General features: G+C 46.4%; 1 long non-coding RNA gene across 20 annotated transcripts in view; it reads left to right on the top strand.

The window, feature by feature from the left end:
• LOC120623021 (uncharacterized) overlaps nt 1-17,478 on the top strand; it is a 560,047-nt gene that overhangs the window by 21,337 nt on the left and 521,232 nt on the right. The window contains exons 2-3 of one of the 20 annotated variants that reach the window (XR_005658634.1): nt 3,023-3,147; nt 9,933-10,049. The exons of 17 other annotated variants lie outside the window; for them this stretch is intronic. This is a non-coding gene — a long non-coding RNA (uncharacterized LOC120623021). The remainder of the gene's footprint in view (nt 1-3,022; nt 3,148-9,932; nt 10,050-17,478) is intronic. 2 more of the 20 variants (XR_005658641.1, XR_005658637.1) reach the window with 2 other exon arrangements.

Below are 17,478 nucleotides of genomic sequence, written 5' to 3'. Positions count from 1 at the left end.
AGGATGAGGGATGCGCTCTATCTTCAGTTTTCGGCAACTTCACATAATAACTTTTACAGCCTCTTGGCTTCCATCTCTCAGGGATGGCATTTCAAGTATGCATGATCATGCAGTGCCTATGGTTTAAAATCTTACCTTCATCTGTTTTTATTGGCTGTCACCTTGTCCCTGGCTGCCTGGTGGTCACCAGCTCTGCAGTCTCCCTCCTCCCTTGCTCATCTCCTCTAGAAGTTGAGAGGGGCTGTCCCTCATCCCTAACTGGATGCCCCCACTCTATTAGTATAGCTAGCAGGCTCCACTGGAGCTTTCAAGCTCACTGACAATTTGAATGTCAGTAGCTGAGAAAATCAGGCTTAATATTTGATGAAATTACAAAGTCAATTGTTCTCTTTTCACCCCAGATAGAACTGAAAAGCAGACTTCTCACCAGGAGACTCCCCCAAGGATATGGGAGATAGTTGGTCCAGGAGCCATAGTGGGTTGGTGGGAGAGCACTGGGCTGGGAATTGGCAAGCTTGGGTTTCAGTTTTTGCTAGGAAGCCTACTAGCTGTTGACCTTGGGCTAGGTTCACCCTCTCTGTGTGCTTTAACTCCTGCACGAACAAATGATTGCTCAGCCTAGGAGTACCCTGATTTGGGAACCGAGCTATCTTAAACATAGGATTAACTTATGGAGATGTTTCTATATCCCATGCAAACTCCAGGGATGGCCAAGGTTTTTTGAGGGGAGGGGTCAGAAGAGCAAGAAGATGCCTTGGAGACCAGGTGAAGAAGTCTGGGCAAAGGCACCAATTCTGTTGTAGAACCTACAGAAGGTTCGGGATGCTCAGTCACTGTGCTTGGGTTCCACTGTGCTTGAAGTTCTGTCTCCCAGAAGCTTTGAGGACCTGGTGGGGGAAGCAGGTGCTGGTGATGTGGGCAAAGCCAGGCTTCTGTTCCTGTGAGTCTTTAGTTTGATGTTTAAGGAAGGCTCTGGGCTCAGTCACTACCACCTGACTTATACCTGTCCTGTCGCTTCAGTTTCCCCAGCATCTGTATGTGCCCCTGCACAATAGATGTGCAGTAAGAGTCTGTGGAACAAGTCATTTGGGCAAAAGCCTGTTCCCAAATGTGGGTGTCTCTTCATATGCCTCCAAGATGCTTTCTGTGACTCAGTTTGGACTGGCTGGAGCGAGAAGGCAGGACTGACAGGGAGGCATGGGTTGGAGCCGGTATGATGTCAGGCCACCAGCTGTAAGACTGGGGCTCAGGGCAGGCTTTCATATCCAGAGGTTTATTTGAAGACCCAGAAAGAAATTGAGGCAAAAGCCCCAGGGTTTGGTGACAGAGAAGAGTAGTAGAATCCCTAGAAATAGATGAGGGCATCTAAATATCCACAAAAGAAGTCTCATTTCATTCCCTAGAGAAACCCACTATAGTGTTTTGACCCAGAGTCTCATGTGTTTCATGCAATTATTACCACATCGAAGTTTTCTGGGAGACCCCAACTGAAAAAGGCATTTGCTGGTTTGTTAGAAAGGGGTCCCCGCTAATCTTGGAAAAATTTGTGGAATGGCTTAGAAATAAACAAGACTAATGTAACTAGGACCTCGGTATGCAGAGGAATTTAATCACACGGGAGCTGAGAATTCTAGAATATGACATCTTATAGGAAATAGTTCTTTAGACGGGAAACTCCATTGTGGATCATCTTTGAAAATGGATGATGTGTTTTGTCAGCTTTCTCTTAGGGTAGCTATCAATCTTCACATGCAGAAAGAGCGACATTAGGTCGTGGTTTTCTTTGAATATTTTTCCATTGAATACTTTCTGGCCTGGCTCAGTCCTTTCAAGATCTCATCCTAAAGAAACAATGAAAGGTGTTTTCCTTATAAGGCTTTTTAAAGTGTGACACAAAACCCAGAAGCCACAAAAGAAAATATTAGTAAGTTCAATTACATTAAAATGGACTTAGTTAAATATACCATAAACAGAAGCAAAAGACAAACATCAAACTGGAAAGATGTTTGCGTGGTATGTCAAAGGGGAACGACTGGATTCTCTAGAGAGAACCTACAAATCAATGAGCAAGGACTGTGTGAGCCCAATAGAAAATCAATAGGCAAAGGCTGTAGAGTCCATGGAGAAGGAAGTAAAATTGCTTCTTAGGCGTATGAAAAGTTGCTTAGTCTTACTAATAAGAAAATTAAAACTACACAGAAATGATCTTTTTCATTTTTCAGATTGGCAAGGATCAAAAAATTTGAAAATACAGAGACTGTGTGAGTATGTGTATGTATGTCTGTGTGTGTGTGTGAGAGAGAGATATTGGTGGTGGTAGTGTAAACTGTTATAGCTTTTATGGAGGCTCAATTTGGTAATACATTTCTCACTCATGGGTTAAAATTGTGATTGTTACATCCACAAGTGACAAAGGTTTTCCACATAAACTGAAGTTTCCCAAATAGTCTTTCATGAACTAGGTTCTCCTAATATATCATGGAAGAGTTTTTCAGGGAGGCAGGCTGACAAACATTGACAGGTGTAATGTGTAATGTAGTTAGAATGTATCAGAGCTACAAACATCGTCCATGTCTAGCTGATGTGATGTTTGCTGCCCCTCCACAGGAAAAAGAAATCTCTCTCAAACCTCCGCCTTCATTTTCTCCTCTTGGAAATGTGGTTCAGTCAGGAGTATAAAGGCCAGAGCTTCAAAAATGATTTAAAACCCAGGGGAGCTGCCTGGGGACAGACTCTGCTCTCTTTAGCTGGGACAAGGAGATGGCAGGCCCTTCTCTCCCTAAGAGCCTCCCTGATGTGTAATGAGAGGCCAGTGATACCTCGCAGCATTAATTAGGATCGATGCAGCATTTGGAGAGAATCTGTTCAAGAAACACTGCACAGGACACATTTGCACCCGGGGCTCTGGAACTGCTCTATGCCAGTAGCCTGACTCCACATGCCTCGGTGGAATTCTCTGGCAGAACTTCTCCAGAATGTGTGGAAAAATCTGTCTCTCCACGTTCTCCTCCTTCACTTCAAGGTGAAACAGGTGACTACCCTCATTGCCTCTTTGGGAGCCGGATGAGTGCTAATGATGTGCGCACAGCTGAGCTGGCACCCAACAGAAACCGCCGCGGAGCCTCCAGTCCTTCCAGAAACAGGCAGGTAAGTAATTACAAACAGGTGAACAAACAGTGGGTGTAGCTGGGCCACAGATGGGGTCTGCTGGACTAGCTTTGTGTTTCCTCCTCTGCTGCTCCAGCTCCTCTGTGGGCGGGGCAGCTCGGGGCCAGTTGGCGACCCCCTCGTCAACTATTGTTTGTGGACCTGATTCAGCCAGGGAACGTTGTGCCTTCCACCAGTAGCCTTCAGCTTTGGCTGCACATTAAAATCACTGGGGAAAGCTTAAACAGTGACTAATGCCTGGATCTCACCCCATAGGTTTTTATTTTCTGAGATGTTTTCAGAGCTTCCCAGGTGATTCTAATGTGTGGCTAAGGTGGAAAACCCCAGATCTGGGATGACTTTATACCCCGGGATACTTCTGCGAGCCAGTCGGGGCCCTATTAACCATTACTTTGCATGAACTGGAACTGTCGTAGGCAGTCAAGGTTGCATGGTCACCTTGCTTTGATCTTGAGAAACCTTTGAGAATTGTCTCCTAAGAGTGTATGATCATAGTTTTTTTGTTTTTACTTTCTGTGTGGATGCAAACATAGGCACTTTCACAGCATTGCAGCGGACTGTAGGAGGGTGGCACGAATCTGATTTTGAGTTCTGTTCTCTTTCCAACAGTTGTACTTTCTCCCTTCCTGCAGCTCCTCTCCCACTTCTGAGAAGTGCAGGGGGCCGCGCGCTCCAGTCACTTCTGCCCTCTGACACTCCTTTCGTAGCGCTGGTGCATCTCATGTTTGTTTCCACCTGCTCTACAGTGCAGCTCTCCCTTCTGCAGCATCTTGGGCAGTGGTGGGAGGGGTGTGGGCAGAGAGCTCTGGATCTAGCAAACACTTCCGAGCCTCAGTTTCTTCATGAGTAGGACATGGAGTGTGTACTACAGGATGTACTCACACACACTGCTGGGGGCCCATGGGGAAGCAGAGAGCAGAGTACTGCCCCCTCCTCTCTCACTGGGGAAACTGCCTCTTTCATGGGCCATGGTTTTCTCTGCTAATCACATGTCCGTGACAATCTCTTAATCCTCTTAGAAATGACAGATGGTCATTCCTACGTTGTTTAGGAAGATGGATGACTATTTCACACTGTCATGACACTTGGAATAAATGAAGTTCATTATAAATATTATCTTCTTGCATAAACTTGTTTCTTGAGCAGTGGAATAAGAAGCCGAGAGCATACCTGCCTATTCTGCAGATGGAAAAATCGAGGTCCTGTATGGTCTAAAATCTCGTAGTAGCTAACTCTGAAAGGAGGGGAAGACCGTGGCATTTATGGAGGATCTTGGTGCCAGGTGCTTCCACTTAACGTTACATACTTTATTTCACCACAACCCTTCAGCAGCCCTACGGAAGAATTGTTATCTCTGTATTTTGAGTGAGGAAACAGATTCAGAGAGGTTGTGAAACTTGGGTAAGACCACAGAGCAAGGTGGCCAGCTGGGCTGCAGTTTTGATTCTGCCTGACTCCAAACTACAGGCAGAGGTGGCCATGCCTGTCAGACCATGAGCATGATATCCAATTCTCTGGAAGTTTCAGAAGACCCGCAGATTGTTTGAGCATATCTTTTTATATCCCCATCCCAGTGAGGACCTTTCACCACATCCTGTGGCGAAAACATTTGAGTCAATGGCTTTGTAAGGTGATAGCTCCATCTTTGCCCACACCTTACATCCACAGCATTGGCCTGTGCTCTACCCTGGGGATACAGGATATCTGTGACATGGTCCTTGCTCTCACAGAGCTTCCAGTCTAGCAGGAGCGGTCGCCTAGGTAGCAGAGAGAGGGATGTGCTAAGGAGGGGTGGGCAGAGGACAGGGTTTGGAGGCTCTCCGGTCCACCAGCAGTGCATATTCAGCATTAACAAATCAGGGAAGACAGCATGGAAGAGATGATTTTTGAATCTGAGTAAGGTTCAGGTGGATGGGGGGAGAAGGAGCAGAGAGAACACGTGCAAACACATGGAAGCACAGAAAGGCACCGTGTGTTTGAGAAGGGCAAGTCACCGGGTGCAGGGCAGCAGTGAGGCTGATGGGCAGCAAGGGGCCAGCTCCTATGCTTCCGAACTCCATTTGTTCTGACTGTGGTGGATGCAGCCAGTATATGGGTTTTTTTTGCTGTAGCTCTTGCTCAGTATGCAAAGGTGGAGCAAGGTCCCACAGCCTCATCTCTTTAAATTAGGCTAAAGAGGTGAAATGACTTCATTACTGTTGTTTTGCCAGCTGTCACTTCTCTCATGATCCCTCCTGCTAGATGATCCAAGGAAGACGGCTGTCATACCCGCCCACAGGGCTGTTGCGTCATTCCCGCTGCCGTTCAACGGGGACCCCTCCTCTTAGACTTCATGAGACCTTTGCTGTATTTTAATGGTTTCCTTATTAAAAAGTCTACACTCATTAAAAAGGCCATGATTGGAAATATATATATATAAATATAAATATAAATATATATATAAATATATATAAATATATATGACATATTTAAATTGTTATGCTGTTGTTACAGCTGAATTTTATTAGCATTTCACCTGTGGTTTGGTGACAGACACAAGCTGGCTTGAAAATCATTGAAAAGGAATTCTTTGTTGATTAATTTGTTTTTCTTTCTCATGGTTTTGACACTTAGGAGATATTTAAATTGTATTTCACCACTTTGTGCAAAGCCAGTCTGAGTATCAGAGAGCTGTGTAGGCAGAATTTGGATGTTTTTAATGATGCAGTGGTAAAAGTGAAATTTCACAGAATCAAACGCATCTGGAATTGGAAGGATTTCAGTGGTCAAGAGGTCCAATGCTTTAGTTGATGGCTGCTGGTTACTGGCTGCTGGCATTCCTGATATATGTAGATTGATTTCTGCTTGGATACCTCCACTGACAGGGAACTCACTACCTTAACAGCTCAGAGCTATTGCTAGTGGGTGTATTTAATGATATCACACAGGAAGTACCACAGCCTCCATGTGTTCCAGTTTGGGCTCTAGGGTTAAGATGGTGTAGCCCTGGCCAATGTTACTCAGGCCGATTATACCAAGAAAACACAGATTAAGGTACAGAGGAATGTGGGCTGCCCCCAAATACCTGACAGTGACTAGGCGGTCCTTGGAGTCTGCCCTAAGTGACAGATGTGTGAACACGTGGGATCCAGGGGCAAAAAGCAGACATCCTAGCATGGAGTTTGTCACAGAGCAGTGTGATTCATGCAGAAATGTGCAGACCAGATCAGCTTGGAGAGTATCTCCTTTGTTGTCCTTGTTAAGGTCATTGCCGGTCCTCAGGAAGGAAGAACTAGAGCTCTGTATCATTCATTCAACGAATAATTGCCTATAAGTTCAAGAGAGTAAATTACAGCGAGGAATTCTCATAGAATGTGGCCTCGGTCATGCTCACCAAATCTTTTTGCTGTCATCTTAAAGTCAGGAGTGAAAGCTGCCCTTGGAGGGTATTACAGGTGTATTTCTGGACCAAGGAGAATATAAATTGGGCTTTGAGGTCCTGGGTCCTGAGCCAACCATAAGAGAGAAAGAGCTGTTTTCTCCTCAGGGTCCCCAAGAGCCTAGGATACTTGTGAACCAAGCAGACATTCGGAAGGTCTGGGGTGGGGCTTGGCTCTGCAGTTTTAACAGGCTCCCCAGGAGATGCATGTTTGAGAAAGGCTGCCTTTCAGAGTGCTAACAAGGTATGGTTGTCCTAGGTGTGCTGCATGTCAAAAAAGCACTGGGAAAGATGAAAAATGTCGCACTGACGTGACTCGTGTGCAGAGGGGCTTGAGAGCTGTACGGGCTTGCAGGATTACTCCATCCTGTAAATTGGTTGTGTTGCACACTCCTGCCCTCTGTCTCGTCTTTGGTCTATAGAGAGCTGTAGTGTCTGAGAATCCTCTTTTAAAGGGCTTGACATATTGCCTGGAGTCACCAGAAACAAATGCATTGCTCTTCCCCACTTTGGCCTGCTCTATGCTTGAGAAATCTCATCTTGCGCACTGTACCTTGGGAGCAAACACTGGTCCACAGCTGAGAATATTCATTTCTAGCACCTGACAACCCGGTTTGGCCATTTTTTCTGTAGTGCAATCTGCTCCCAGATATGGGTCGTACAGCTGTGACCTCCAGTGAGCAGAACGCAGTGTCATACAGAACCTTGATTAGCAAAAAGCATGCCCCACACTCCCCTGAAGCCTAGAGATGGTGTGAGCTAAGTGGACAAAGATACTGCCCTGAGATGTGCCTTTCTCACTTCAGCTTTTAACATGTCTTGTGGAGAGCAGTGCAGAAACCCCCAGCTGAGGTGGGAGCTGCAGATACTGATGCGTGGGCTCATGCCCACTGCAGTGGTGACAGGTGATGTGACAGGCAGTCCTACTGGGGCTCTGCACCCGGCCACACTTCCAACTTGCTTTTCCCTTTGGCTCCCCGGGAACCTGAGCTCTGTATTCCTATTTAAAACATTCTGTCTGCCTCTCCTGAATTGCATCATGGCTTTGGCATTGGTTGGGTGTTATGGACTGAATGTTTGTGTCCTCCCCAAAATTCATATGTTGAAATCTTCACCTCAATGCCACGGTATTAGGCAGTGGGGCCTTTGGGAAGTGATGAGGTCATGAAAGTGGAATGTCTTGTAAATGGGATTAGTGTCCTTATAAAAAAAGAGACCCCAGAGAGCTCCCTTGCCCCTTCTGTATGAGAGGACGCATGGAGAAGACAGTTATCTATGTATCAGGAAGTGGGCTCTCACCAGACACAGACTCTGCTGGCACCTTGATGTTGATTTCCCAGCTTCCAGAACTGTGAGAAATAAATTTCTTTTGTTATAAGCCACCTAGTCTACAATATTTTGTTAGAGCTGCCCAAATGGACTAGATACCTGGTGAACTTGAGCAAGTGGCTTCGCTCCTCTGAGCCTCTGTGCCCACATCTGCAAGGTGAGGCTGGCCCGCCTCACAGAGCATTTGTGGAGGAAGGGTCTTTCAACCTGAGTTAACCTCTAGGCAGGGAGAAGAGTGCCAGTGAGGTTGGGGTGCTAGTGCCAGGTCTGTGTTCTCATCTGTGTGAGCTGATTCATTATACAGGATCATCCTCTTCTGTGTCAAAATAATAGTTTCCTTCCCAGTTCTTGGTCTTTGGCAATGTCCTCTCTGTCAGTTACAAAGAGGTCGCTGTCACTTCACCATCTTGGAATCCTGGGGCCAATCGGCTACCTGTACCATTGGCTACTCTCTGGTCTGCTGACCTTGGATGGGCTTGGATGAACTCTGACCCAGTGTGAATGCGGTTTGGCTGCTCTGGGCAGCTCAGCAGACCCAGTTGTGCTGGCAGGATGGGGAGCATCGCCTCAGGATGCCTCCAGCACAGCACTTGAGTCAGCATTGCTCAACTTTGGCTGCTCCCGAGTGTCACCTGGGAAGCTTTTAGACTTCCCTGTCACTGGGCTGTACCCAACAAAATCAGAATATCTGGTGGAATTAGATACTGAAAAGCACCCAGGTGACTCTCCTGAACCGCCAGGACTGGGAATTCTGTTTCTGGGTGGCTGACAGTCCCTGAGTTTAACCTGAGGAATTGAGCATGGGTATAGTGTGCATGAATCTCAAACCCTACTCTTAGGCTTTGGAATGAAAAGCCAGCACTAACCATCTGAATGGAGGTAGCAAAGGGGAAAACTGTAGGCTGATCATTTAAACTTACATTTCAAAACTTGTTCTGATACACAGGATTCTAAGTGGAGATTAAAGGGACCAGAATGGATTCTTCTACCCAGTGTGGGCCTTCTTGACCCATGATAACCTTGCTTTCCTAGCTAAGGGATCATATGTTGGGCTCGAAGAGGTGAGGAGGGGCAGGAGAGGCAGAGAAGGAAGGCAGGGCTGGAAGAGCATGGAGGGAGGCATCCACAGGCTCACCCTGCCTACTGCTTTGGGCAAGGGGTCAGCATTTCCATTAGATTGCTAAAGGGAATGTCTGACAAAGTGTGATGGGTTATTGGGATCCGCCACATAATTTGTGGGACTCAGAGCAAAGTGAAAATGGGGAAACCTCTATAAAAATGATTAAAAATTGCATGGTCGTGACAGCAGATCCCAAGCCAAGTGCAGGCCCCTGTGTGACTGCACAGCTCAGTTCAATGTCCGAGAAGCCAGCCTTGCCTGTTACTTTGGAGTTTCACAGGTTCTCATACTTAAGAGGGAGAGGGGGCTACATCCAGATGGGGCCAAGTCTGGGGAGCAACCTAGCGGTGATTTCTCTCCCCGGTGGAACCATCGGCCAGGATCTTGCCCAAGGAGTATAACATCAATGCCCGATGAGGTAGTGGCGAGCAGCGGGATATTTCAGACTATGTCCAGGGGATCAGTTCTGGGGGAAGAAGCTCTGACCAGTATGGGAGTCTGGAGAACAGGATCTCTCACCTAGAGTAGACAGGGGGATGAACCGGGCAGGACTTAGGTCCAGGGCCAGCAGGCTGAGCCTCAGAGCAGGCATCTGTCTCTGCAGGAAATGGTGTGAAAGGTTGGAAAACTGAGGTAGGAGTGAGGGCAAGAGGCCTGGGCGTGTCAGGTGTGAGGGAGGAGCAGGAGGTGACTTCCCCATGGCTATGTCACTAGAGCCAGGGGCCTCTGCTAGGAGGAGCTGGAGGGACACCCATGTAAATCAGAGTGAGACTGGATTTATATCTGGGTGACATCAGCAGAGGCAGCTTGGAAGGACCCCAAACCAAATGCATGATCCCCAAATGGTGATCCACCCACCATCTCCCACCAGCCTGATCTCCTTTTTCCCTCGTGCAGGGCATAGAGCAAGGAAGATCAGGTGCTCAGCACAGCTCTCTCTGACCCACTGGGTGCTCAAGGAATGCAAGGAGGGAAGGCATGGAAAACGGAGGAAACAATGGTCAGGAAACAAATGTGAGCTGAAGTCGTCCTAAGGGAGTCATTGCTGTATTGATCTCTTCAGTGGTCACACTGCCACAGACCTTGTCAGTGCCCCTTGGGTCCAGAGTGGTCATTTCTATGCACTTGTTCCTCTGCTTTTACTTCCAACAGCTAGCACTTGTCTCCTTGGAGAGCTGCCTAAGATTTACAGCACCCCTGGACCCCCAGTCCACTACACCCCCAGCCTCAGGGTACCGCTCATCAAGGACTAAGCCTCCCTGAATGGGGCATCTCTGAAGCTTGTCCTGACCTTTTTGGCACCAGGGACTGGCACTCTTAATAAAATCTGATGCCTGATGATCCGAGGTAGAGCTGAGGCGGTGATGCTAGTGCTGGGGAGCGGTTGTAAATACAGATGAAGCTTTGCTTGCAAGCCCATCCACTGCTCACCTTCTTCTGTGTGGCCTGGTTCCTAACAGGCCATAGACCGGTATTGGTTTGTGGCCCAGGGGTTGGGGATGCCCATTATATGTCTATCCATGTTGTTGCAGATGGCAAGATTTTATTCTTTTTTACAGCTGAATACTATTCCATTATATATGCACCACCCTTTCTTTATTCATTCATCCATTGATGGACACCCATGTAGCCTTCATATCTTGACTATTGTAAATGATGCTGCAATGACCATATGAATTCTCATGTCCCTTCGAAGTAATGTTTTGAGTTTCTTCAGATAAATACCCAAAAGTAGGATAACGGGGTCAGTCTTTGTCTCTTATTATAGCCTTTGTGTTAAAGTCTATTTTGTCATGAATAAGTATTGCTACCCCAGCATTTTGTTTGTTTCCATTTCCAGGAAATATCTTCTTCCATCCCTTTCAGTCTGTGTGTGTCTTTTGACCTGAAGTGAGTTGATTGTAGGCAGCATATGGAAGGGTCTTGTTTTCTTATCCATTCAACTACTCTATCTTTTGATTGGAGCATTTAATTAATTTACATTTGAAGTAATTGTTGATAGATATATAGTTATTGCCATTTTATTATTCATATTTAAAATTTTTTTTTCTTCTTGTTAAAGAAGTCTCTTCAACATTTCTTGTAATATTGACTTGGTGATGAACTCTTGTAGTTTTTTCTTGTCTGGGAAGCTTTGATCTGTCCTTTGATTCTACACGAAAGCTTTGCTGGGTCAAGCAATCTTGGTTATAGGTCCATGCTTTTCATCACTTTGACTATTTCATGCCAATCCCTTCTGGCCTGCAAAGTTTCTGTTGAGAAATCAGCTTACAGTCTTATGGGAGCTCCCGGTTAGGTGACTGACTGCTCTTCTTTTGCTGCTTTTAAGATTCTGTTTTTAACCCTTGGTATTTTAATTGTGTCTTTTTGTGGGCCTCTTTGAGTTCACCTTGTTTGGAACTCCCTGTGCTTCCTGGGCTGGTATGTCTATTTCCTTCACCATGTTAGGGAAGTTTTCAGTCATTATTTCTCGAAATAGTTTTTCAATTCCTCACTCTCTCTCTTCTCCTTCTGGTATCCCTATGATGAGAATGTTGGTATGCTTGATGTCTCAGAGTCCCCCTAAACTAGTCTCATGTTTTTGGATTCTTTTTTCTTCTTGCTGTTCTGATTGGGAGTTTTCTGCTATCTTACCTCCTAAATTGCTGATTCAGTCCTCTGTTTAATCTACCGTTGATTCCTCCTATGGCATTCTTCATTTCAGTTGTATTTTTCATTTCTGACTGGTTCTCTTTTATGTTTTCTATCTTTATTTTCATGTTTTCTCTTAGTTAAAGTTCTAAGTTCTTTTACTTTTTCTTAAGTTCACTGGGCATCCTTATAACCAGTGTTTTGAACTCTGCATCTGGTAGTCATTGCTTGTCTCCATTTTGTTTAGTTCTTTTTCTGGAGCTTTGTTCTATTCTTTCATTTGGGACATGTTTCTTTGTCTCCCCATTTTGGCTGCCTCCCTGTGTGTGTTCTGTGCATAAGGTAGGGCTGCTGTGTCTCCCAGTCTTCGTAGGGTGGCCTTATATAGTAGGTGTCCTCTGGAGCCAAGTGGCGCAGTCTCCCTGGTCACCTGAGCCAGGTGCTCTAGGGTGTGTCCCTTGAATGGTGTGTGCCCTCCAGTTATATTTGAGCCTTGGTTGCTGTTTGCATGTCAGCGGGAGGGATTGGCCCTTGGGCTGATTGGTTGTGCAGAGGCAGATCTTGTGTCACAAGATTCACTTTAGCAGGGCTCTGGTGCCTGCCCAGTCTGCCCTTTGGGTGTGTCGTCCCTGGCTGTGGCCCCAGGTGGTACTCTGGCTCAGTCTGAAGATGGCCACTGGGAGGTGCCCCATCTCAGGTCAAGTTCAGCCACAGTCCGTGCCCTGCCCGGCGCCACCTGGCATGAACCACCAAAGAATCCGCAGATGGCCATTACCTACACTGGGCTTGGAGGTACCCTGAGAGGCCAAGTTGCAAACCAGGGCTGGCTGCCACTAGTGCTGGGCTTGAGGCTGCTTATCAAGAAGTATGGAACATGCTGAGGCCAGATGCTGCTTGTTTAGGTTTTGTGAACCCTTGAGAGATTTTAGTAAAGTCCACAGCATGAGCCAAGACAGGCCATTTGTATGGACAATCCACTGAAAATGTCTTGGTGGGCCTGCAAGTTGGGTCGGGCAGGGTCTCAAGGAATCACCAGGGATGGGTTAATGGTGTCAGCCATGTTGATGGAGACTCTGGTGTGGCGGCACCTGTGTCTACACTCCAGGAGGTGGGAGGCCTCAACAAAAGAACAGTGCCCTCTGCTAACATTTCTGTTTGGAAGAAAGTTGCCCCTCTAGTCCTTATCCTGAAGCCACATGACTCAGTTCCTCCCTGTATGTCCCTGGTGCCTTTTGAGCTGCTACCCCAGCGCTGGAGCTCAGAGCAATTGAGTCCATCAGTGGGTAATTTTTCACATGGGCCCCTTAAGAGGAATATCTGTGACTCTAGCCACCCTCAGTCTCACTCAGCCACACCTCTGCTGGTTTTCACTGCCAGAAGTTGTGAGGACTTCTCTTCCTGGCACTAGAACCCTGGGTTGGGGAGCCTGGTGTGGGGCTAGGACCCCATGCTTCTGCAGGGAGATCTCCATAGCCAAGATTTATCAACTGCCACATGCAGGTGAGGGACCAGCTGGTTCTGCATCTCTGCCTGTCCTATCAATCTCAAGGTGGTCTCTTATGTGTGTCCCCAGTTGTGGAACTTCTGTTCAGCTAGACTTCAGGCGACTCCCAGTTATGGCTGTTCTGTAGTTTCGTTGTAATTTTGAGGTAGTTAAGAGAGGAGGCAAGCACAGCATTTATGTACTCTGCCATCTTGACTGGAAACTCTCAAAATTCTTCCTTTCCAACAAAGTAGGTGTTGTCATTGCTGCAGGTCAGTGGGCCACATTTTAAGTAGCAAAGATCTTGATATGGCATCCTTGCTTGGTCTTTCTTCCTGATCCCCCTTTTCCTCTATCTTACTGGTTTTGGGGACATTTCCTACAAAACCACTTTTATTCAAATCCTTTTCTTAGAGTCTGCTTAGAATCTGTCCTAAGACATTCATGAATCCCATGAGATGGGTACTGCCTGCCCCAGTTTACAGATTAGGAAACTGAAGCTCAGAGAAAGGGAGTCACTGGCTCAACGTCACACAGCCAGTAAGTGGCAGAAAGGGGCCTCCGTGCATGTCTGCTGGTCCCCAAACCCAGTCTCCTCTCCGCACCATCAGGTGGTCCTCTACTGGTGCTCATCCTCCTTGGCTGTGACCAACATCTTGTTTCATTGTGTTTTCTCCTTCTTATACTTCAGGTTTAGAAACCAATTGGGGACAGTTACAGACCTCCCCACCTACCCTTTCTCAATCAAAGCATTTAGATCTGGAACCCTGTTTGGCCCGTAAAATACACAAAAATCTAATTGCAACTCCAGCCCCAGGATTCCAGTCCTCCAGTTGCACATCTAAGTACCTCTCAGGTCCTGTTTTTCTTTTATTTTGGCCACAAGAGAGTTAAGCAGTGGGTTCTATGGGAGCCATTAAATAAGGTAGAATGTCAGAATCAATCGAAAGCTCTTTTATCCTTTTATTCATGTGGAGATAGAGGTCATGCAATGTGCTGGAAGAATGTTTGTCTCCTCAAAGAGCTCCTGCAGCTCAGCCACCCATTGGCTGGGGGACAGCATGGGCCTATGTGACATCCTGTCACCCCTGAAACAGATCTTTTCCATTCCCTGATGAGATACCTTGGCAGATGAAACTTCATTGACCTGCTTATAATTACAAATGTCACCCCAATCACCTTCACAGCTGTTACAGCCTCTAAGATACAAAAAGGAGAACAAATGTTTAGTTTCTGGTTCAGAGTAAACCCACCCATTTCCTAAAAGGTTCTTTTAACTTTACACACTGAAAAGCAGAATGTATGTGGCGTGTTTGGCTGCACTTCCCAGTCAGACTTCAGCACCAGATTTCTTAAAGTTGGTCCTTCAGCAGAGTGGCAGGTGTTCTGGAGTTAACTCAGTTGTTCAGACCAACAGAACACATATTTTGCTGGAAATAAGTCCAGTGAACCCTGGCACAGGGGAAGACTGGGAGGAGGCAGCTGTCATCTACTGTAGCCTGGGTTCCTCCCCTTCCTTTGTACAAAGAACCACACTGCACGGAAGTGTGGCTTGGTTTTCTCTCTCTGAAGGTCGTCTCTTGGTCACCTCTTTTTAGGTGAGGAGCAGGGGCTCTAGGAGAATATAGCTTTTGTTCAAATCTCAGGTCCGCTGCTGCAGACTTAAGTGACCTTGAACAAGTTCCCTCACCTCCCCAACTCCTTGTCTCCTCACCTACAGTGGACTCACACAGATTAATGGAGAAAATGTGCACAAATCACTTTGGACACATTTGTCCTAATAAGTCTTGAATAATTTTATGGTAGTCTTGCAATTGATGTGTGACAGTCTCTTGTTTCCAGATAAGGGAAGGAGTTGGATGACAGAGCTGTATCTAGTTTCCTCAGAGAGGAGGTGAATGACAGAGCTAGGTTAGGATGATCAGTCAGAGTTACCCCCTGAATGGAGATTTGGGGCTGTTCTCTATAAAGCAAGTTGTCCATCATCCGGAACCCATCACTCCACCCCATTTATATTTTTAGTATATATTTTATTTAAGATGCCAAACACTGCTCTGGATCACATGGCAGCTCTGACTGTTGACTTCCTCCTTGAACCCAGTCCCTGACATTGCTAGCAGAAAAAGGTGTGGAGGTTGATGGATCATAGAACTGCTCTCTCAGGTACCACATGAAACCTCTGAGACCCACTAATAGCTAGAAGTGCAATGCGGTTGAGTCCCAGCATGGGTTGATGTGACATCTTGGAATGGGGACAAGAGATGGAAGCAGGAGTAGGTCCTCTCACAATCACTCTCAGTGACCTACCTGGGGTATTTGTGTTTCCAGTATCTACGCTCTGCTGGACCTGGGGTTCTGGTTCCCAGGGGCACGGTAATGGATCTTTTGCCTGGTCATGTTGGGCTCCTCATGCTTGTCTACCAGAAGCCAGAGAAAGGGGTTGTAATACCGGCAGGGGAATAACTGATTATCACAGGTAGGGTGGTTGCTACACAATGGAAGCAGGAAAGAGTATGTCTAGAATTCAGGGGATACACTGGGGCCCCTCTTGGTGCTTGCAGACTTGGAGATAACCATGAATAAGCAACAGACATGGTACGAGGGCATGGTACCTGAGACTCAGACCCTTAGGAATGAAGGAGTGGCAAGAGCCTAGACCAGTAGAAGAGCTGGCTGAGGGCATGCTACAAAGGGTGAGAGAGGAGTGCGTTAGTTCCTAGGGCTGCTGTAACAAATTGCTGCAGACTGGGTGGTTTAAACAATCAGAATTTATTGTCTCATAGTTCTGGAGGCTAGAAGTCCAAGATCAAGGTGGTGGCAGAGTTGGTTACTTCTAAGGGCTTGTAGATGGCCATTTTCTCTCTATGACTTTATGTGGTCTTTCCTCAGTACCTATCTGTGTCCAAATTCCTCCTCTTATAAAGACACCAGTCACCTTAATGACTTCATTTTACCTTAATTACGTCTTTAATGACCCTGCCACCAAATATAGTCACATTGTGAAGTACTAGGGGTTAGGACTTTAACACATAAATTATTCGGGGACACAGTTCAGCCCATAACAAGGAGATTCATGATGCCCGTTAATTATAACCTCAGGACCAACTGCCCTAGCAGGATTTGTAGCCTATTCCTCTAATCTTTCTGTTATAAATTTGTTGATTTATTTATAAAAGAAATTGTGGCCAGTCACCACCTTGAAAAATCAGTGACCGAATGTAATGAACTCAATTTGGAGCAGGATTGGATCTGAGTGGTACAGGGGTGGACTGTAGCAGCTCCACTTAAAACCCTGTCCGTATTCTATCGGCACTCATTGTTCTCAAGCACACAGATGGCTTCCTGCTGCAAGCACCTGTGACTGTCCTCTCAACGGCTTCCTCTGGCATCTCAACTTGTGCTCAGGAGAGGCAGGAAGTGCTCCTAGTTCATGTTCTTAGGGTGGGCCCTTAGCTAATGAAGGGTAAGTTGAAGGTTGATAGCTTCTTCACCCTCCACAGGGATAGAGGTGGACTCTGAGGCCTACTCTACACTACCTCCTAGAGGTCGTTAGTGGGATCAATGACCTCATTCATGTGCTGTGTACTGGCTTGCTTGCTCTCCTTCCTGTCTCACTTTCCCAATCAACTACTAGAGTTTCTTGGGATCATGTCCCAAATAAACTACTTGCATTTAAATCCTTGTACCAAGGTCTGCTTCTAGGGGAATCTAAGTGAAGACAGGAATAAAACGGGAACCCTATTTGAGTACTCACTGTGGGCTAGGAATTGTGCCAGGCTGTTTGCATCCTTATCTCTTTTAATCCTGGGAAGCTGACTTTTATCATTCCTGTTTTAACACATGAGGAAACTAGGGCTAAACAACCTGCTGAGGGCCCAGCACTTTGCCATTAAGAGGTGGAGCTGAGATTTATTTCTGATGATGGGAAGATCCTAGTTTCTCATGAACAGGTTGAAGAATGTTCCAGGACAAGCCTCAGACCAAGATTCAGGAGCTCTGGTGTTAGCAGTTACTTGGACACATTACTTCCCATTTTTGGGCCTCAGTTTCTCTATTTGTGCAATATAAGGATAGAGTTAGAAAATCTCTGAAAGCCCCTCTGGCTGTCAAAGTCAAGGATAAGAATCTGTTGGTGATAGTGCTCCTGGGCCCCATCCTACTCTGTACCTTCCACAGCACAGCCAGGTCTCAAGTATGGGAGACATTCTTCTAGATATAGTTTTGGAGGCTGTTCTGGGGGTTTGTCTCTCAATTGGTCTCTTCCTGAGGTTTATTGTCTGTCAGATAGTTAAGGGTTAGATGGATTATCTCCCTGTGATAAGATAGAAA

This window comes from Pteropus medius, unplaced genomic scaffold (assembly GCF_902729225.1).
Source record: "Pteropus medius unplaced genomic scaffold, Ma_sr-lr_union100, whole genome shotgun sequence".
NCBI classification, from domain to species: Eukaryota; Metazoa; Chordata; class Mammalia; order Chiroptera; family Pteropodidae; genus Pteropus; species Pteropus medius.
Note: the sequence above shows the minus strand (reverse complement) of the source record. Positions and strands in the feature narration are given on the sequence as shown.